Source organism: Cibotium barometz, chromosome 18 (genome assembly GCF_041138505.1).
Source record: "Cibotium barometz isolate CiBa-2024 chromosome 18, ASM4113850v1, whole genome shotgun sequence".
NCBI lineage: Eukaryota > Viridiplantae > Streptophyta > Polypodiopsida > Cyatheales > Cibotiaceae > Cibotium > Cibotium barometz.
In genome coordinates this window covers 27,358,671-27,364,670 of record NC_141063.1, presented here as the reverse complement: position 1 = coordinate 27,364,670, position 6,000 = coordinate 27,358,671, and positions in this window count along the sequence as shown.

Below are 6,000 nucleotides of genomic sequence, written 5' to 3'. Positions count from 1 at the left end.
TTAGACTTAATTAAGCCAAATTGAGTCTAATTGGGTGTCAATTGATGTCAATTGAGTCAAATTGAGTCTAATTGGGTGTCAATGGAGCCTAATTGACATCAATTGGGTGTCAATTGATGTCAATTGAGCCAATTGAAGCTAATTGTGTATGAATTGACACATAATTGATGTCAATTGGGCTTAATTGACATCAATTGGATTCAATCGACACACAATTGATATCACATGGGCTCAATTGACATCAAAGGATGTCAATTAATATCAATTGGGTATCAATTGATTATAATTGATGCTAAATTGAATGAATTGAGTCTAATTGATATCAATTAAGTCTAATTGGATATTAATTGATCAATTGGGCTCAATTGATATCAATTGACACCCAATTGGACTCAATTGACATCAATTGGACTCAAAAGGGTGTTAACTGATGTTAATTGAGCCCAATTGACATCAATTGGGTGTTAATTGAGCTCAATTGGATACAATTAACAATAATTGGGTATGAATTGAACTCAATTGACATCAATTAGGTGTCGATTGAGCCTAATTGCATCCAATTGAACTCAATTGACATCAATTGGATAAATTGCATCCAATTTAATTCAATTGACATCAATTAAGCCTAATTGCATCCAATTTAACCCAATTGGACTCAATTGAATCCAATTGGACTAAATTAACATCAGTTAGGTGTCAATTGAGCCTAATTGTATCTATTTGGACTTAATTGACATCAATTGGGTGTCAATTAAACCCAATTGGAGTCAATTGATATCAATTGGGTGTTTATTAATATTAATTGAGTTTAATTGACATCAATTGGGTGTTTATTGATGTCAATCGAGTCCAATTAGATGCAATTGGACTCAATTGGGTGTGAATTAGACTCAATTAATATCAATTGGGCTCAATTGATATCAATTAGGTGTGAATTGATGTCAATTGAGCCCAATTCGATGCAATTGATATCACTTGGGTGTCAATTAGACTCAATTGGCACCCAATTGATGTCAATTGAGTCCAAGTGGATATCAATTGATATCAATTGAGCCCAATTGATCAATTGACACCCAATTAGACTTAATTGATATCAATTTAACTCAATTAGGTGTTAATTGATATCAATTAGACTCAATTGGATGTTAATTGATGTTAATTGAGCTCAATTAGACTCAATTGATATCAATTAGGTACTAATTGAGTGTAATTGATGTCCATTAAGCCCAATTTGGCTTAATTGACATCAATTGGGTATCAATTGACTATAATTGATGTCAATTGAGCTCAATTGACATCAATTGGGTGTTAATTAATGTCAATTGAGTCTAATTAATATCAATTAGGTATCAATTAAGCCAAATTGATATCAATTGGGTGTCAATTGAGCCCAATTCACATCAATTGGGTGTAAATTGAACCTAATTGGACTCAATTAACATCAATTAGGTGTGAATTGATGTCAATTGACCCCACTTGGATGCAATTGATATCAATTTGGTGTCAATTGGACTCAATTGGCAGCCAATTGATGTCAATTGAGTCCACTTGGATGTCAATTGATATCAATTGAGCCCAATTGATCAATTGACACCCAATTAGACTTAATTGATATCAATTTGACTCAATTGGGTATTAATTGATGTCAATTAAACTCAATTGGATGTTAATTGATGTTAATTGAGTCTCAATTGACATCAATTGGGTGCCAATTGAGTGCAATTGATGTCAATTAAGCCCAATTTGGCTCAATTAACATCAATTGGGTGTCAATTAACTACGATTGATGTCAATTGAGCTGAATTGACATCAATTGGGTGTTAATTGATGTTAATTGAGTTTAATTGACATCAATTGGGTGTTAATTGATGTCACTTGAGTCCAATTAGATGTAATTAGACTCAATTGGGTTTGAATTAGACTCAATTGATATCAATTGAGCTGAGTTAATTGGGTGTCAATTAAGCCCAATTGACGTGATTGGACTCAATTGACATTAATTAGGTGTGAATTGATGTCAATTGAGCCCAATTGGATGCAATGGATATCAATTGGGTGTCACTTGGACTCAATTGGCACCCAATTGATGTCAATTGAGTCCAATTGGATGTCAATTGGTACCAATTGAGCCCAATTGATCAATTGACATCCAATTAGACTTAATTGATATCAATTTGACTCAATTAGGTATTAATTGATATCAATTAAACTTAATTGGGTATTAATTGATGTTAATTGAGTCTAATCAAACTCAATTGATATCAATTGGGTGCCAATTGAGTGCAATTAATATCAATTAAGCTCAATTCGGCTCAATTGGCATCAATTGGGTGTCAATTGACTACGATTGATGTCAATTGAGCTCAATTGACATCAATTGGGTGTTAATTGATGTCAATTGAGTCCAATTAACATCAATTGGATGTCAATTGAGCCCAATTGACATCAATTGGGTGTGAATTGAACCAGATTGGACTCAATTGACATCAATTAGGTGTGAATTGATGTCAATTAAGCCCAATTGGATGCAATTGATATCAATTGGGTGTCACTTGGACTCAATTGGCACCCAATTGATGTCAATTGAGTCCAATTGGATGTCAATTGATATCAGTTGAGTCGAATTGATTAATTGACACCCAATTATACTTAATTGATATCAATTTGACTCAATTGGGTATTAGTTGATGTCAATTGGACTCAATTGGGTGTTAATTGATGTTAATTGAGGACTCAATTGACATTAATTGGGTACCAATTGAGTGCAATTGGTGTCAATTCGGCTCAATTGGCATCAATTGGATATCAATTGACTAGGATTGATGTCAAATGAGCTCAATTGACATCAATTGGGTGTTAATCGATGTCAATTGAGTCCAATTAAGCCCAGTTGTGTCCAATTGGGTGTCAATTGATTGAATCCAATTAAGTCCAATTAAGCCCAATTGAGTCCAATGGGGTGTCAATTGATGTCAATTGAGCCCAATCGATCAATGGACACCCAATTAGACTTAATTGATATCAATTGGACTCAATTGGATATTAATTGATGTCAATTAGACTCAATTGGAAGTATAATAAGATCTAATTGATGATAATCAAGCTTAAGGTGATAAATTTAGAGATAACTTTTTTTGTACAAAGAATTTTGAACTTTTGACATCATAAATGAGTCCAGAAGGCCCAAAAATGGTAGAAATGACTGTGAACATGAATATATTTTGACCATTTTGTTTTACTTTTTTTCTCGCCGGGAAAATGGATTTTCCCGGCGGGCCCGCCGGGAAAACAAAAAGCCCGGCGGGCTTCGGCAGGTTACCAGGTCACTGGTAACCTGCTATTTTGAGAACATGAAAACATGTGAACATGTGAATAACATGTTCACAAGTGTTATTAACAAAAAAAATCTTGTGATCACGTGAATATAAAATCCCTGATCCCCAGTCATAATTCATATTCCCACGGAATAATTTAGCTTTATAACTAAGTCCTACATTATTCACTCTACAATTCTTCTATAAAATTCAGAATCAACTCATAATTTGACTTATCCTTAAACCTAAGATTTTACAAATCTACAATCTTAGATTTTTCAAAAGCATTTATTCAATCTTTCCTTTAAAATAATAAATGCTTGTGAAAAATATACAATCTTAGATTTTTCACATGCATTTATTCAATCTTTCCTTTAAAATAATATGACTTGAACCATAAACCTACAAACATTTTATAAAACGTGCTTACTTACTAACTGAAGGCCTCTTAACACAAGGTAAAGCCATGCCGACTTCCTTATGCATAAATAAGGTGTATGTTATCCTTATATTCAAGCTTGATTTACAAACCCAACCTATTACTAACTCAAGACCTCTTTTAACACAAGCTTGATTTACAAATCCAACCTATTACTAACTCAAGACCTCTTAACATAGACATAACAAAAGCCAAAGCCCTGCCAACTTCCTTATGCATAAATAAGGTCTATGTTATCCTTATATTCAAGCTTGATTAACAAACCTATCCTATATGGTAAATCAACCTAACTCCTCATAAATGACCATGTTTAAGTAATACTTAAATAACTCTTCTTAGTCTTACAATTACTCATAACCTAAATCTAGGTGATTCCCCACAACTTAATTATTGGTGTTCGATTCATTATTTTTAGAATGCTTCATTACCTACCGGAAAGAGGAAAGTATCATGCGATTTCATGCATGTTATATACTCATGTGGATATAAACTAAAGCTTGGGCAAATCTGAGAAGGATATGGGGGAGAGGATGATTTTCAACTCTCAGTACTGTTATTGCCTACTTTCGGCCTCCTCTAGAAACACATTCACAAGAGACTACCTTAGTAAGATATAATCACCATGGGGATCTCACCAATGGTCGAGCTCATAACCCTCATGGTCTCCAAGATCCACAAGAGACTGACTATGTAAGCTATAATCACCATGGGGATCTTTCCAATGGCAGAGCTTATAGCCCTCAAGGTCTCCAAGCTCCACACCTCCTTGGAGAGGAATTTTTGTCACCATCTCCCACCATGATCATTATCACATTGTCGTGTTGTCATGTTAGACTATGGGTCCTCATCCCTCCTTTCTCACCTCAAAACACTCATACAATCTCACTATCATGTATTAATAGAGAAAGGATTGACACAAGAGAAAGACTCTATTGCTTGCACAATGGAGAGTATGTTGTATTAGAAGAGAAAGTGATTTATATACAAGGCAATAAGTATTCACACACATTTAAACTGTGGTCGATCGGGCACCCAAGGTTCATTAGTGGTCTATTTCTTGTACAATGCTTAATCTCATATTACATGCATGAAGTACATTCATAGTAGGTAATCCATTCTAGCTTGTTGCCACCCACACAGAGAGCAGGAATCGTCTCAAATATTCCACCATTTTTGGGTGCCCATCCAAGTTATAGATTTGGAAACCATTGCTTCATAAATTGATCATACATGCTTGTGGTCTCTATATATTCAATGTAGAATTATAGTGACAACTCTTATCAACCACACAAAATGGATTGACATTCCCCCCTTCATGATGTCGTGGCAGTGCATCCTTGTGATTGAGTTTCTAGACTTTGTTGTGGGGGAGAATTGAAATGTTGTTTTGTTAATGTTTATGATGTTGCATGAATGGTCATGGTCATTGCTCCTCCGCAAGGATAGTTAGTACATGATGAAGTTAGTAAATGGGATATACATTTTGTGAGTGAATTCCCCTTTTTAAATTCTTCTTCTTCTTTTTCGCTATATCACAGGCAGGATTACATTGATTATGTTAAGTTAGCAATGAGTCTAAGGCTTATTAGCAAGGGAGGGGAAGAGGTGGGGGTTTTGGACGAATATCAAATGAGAAACTGATATTCGTTCTCGTATTCTAATGATTGTGTCAACATTCATCCATCCAAGTATTACACCTATGTAACTTGATTCTCTTTGGTGTATGACTTGACGATATGAATGAAGCATGGCTAGTAAATAGTTAATCTCTTTTTTTCTTTTTCTTGTGTGTGTGTGTGTGTGTGTGTACGCGCGCATGCGTGCACATGCATTCAAGTGATCTACAGGCATGTAGAATGATCTGAAAGGGTTCCCTCTGGTGTGAAAAAATCAGATTTATTTTCAAGATATTCATGTCTGAAAAACGTCACCATCTTAAGGAACAAATATGCTAACATTATTCACTTATGTTAAAGAATCTGAGCTCAATGTGAAAAGTGCCATTCATCCTGAACATTTTTGTTGATAAGAAAAACCAAACTAGTTTTTCATGATGTGAATTTCTTGAGATATTCATGATGTGAATTTCTTGAGATATTCATGTTGTGAATATCTTGAGATATTCTAGCAGCAAAAACAATCTTGTTAATTTATGATTTTGACTAGATATGGGATTTCTTAAGTCCTATGGAAGCTTGTGATCACCTTAGTTGATGGAATTGAAGTGCTTTTTTAGGCATGAAAAAC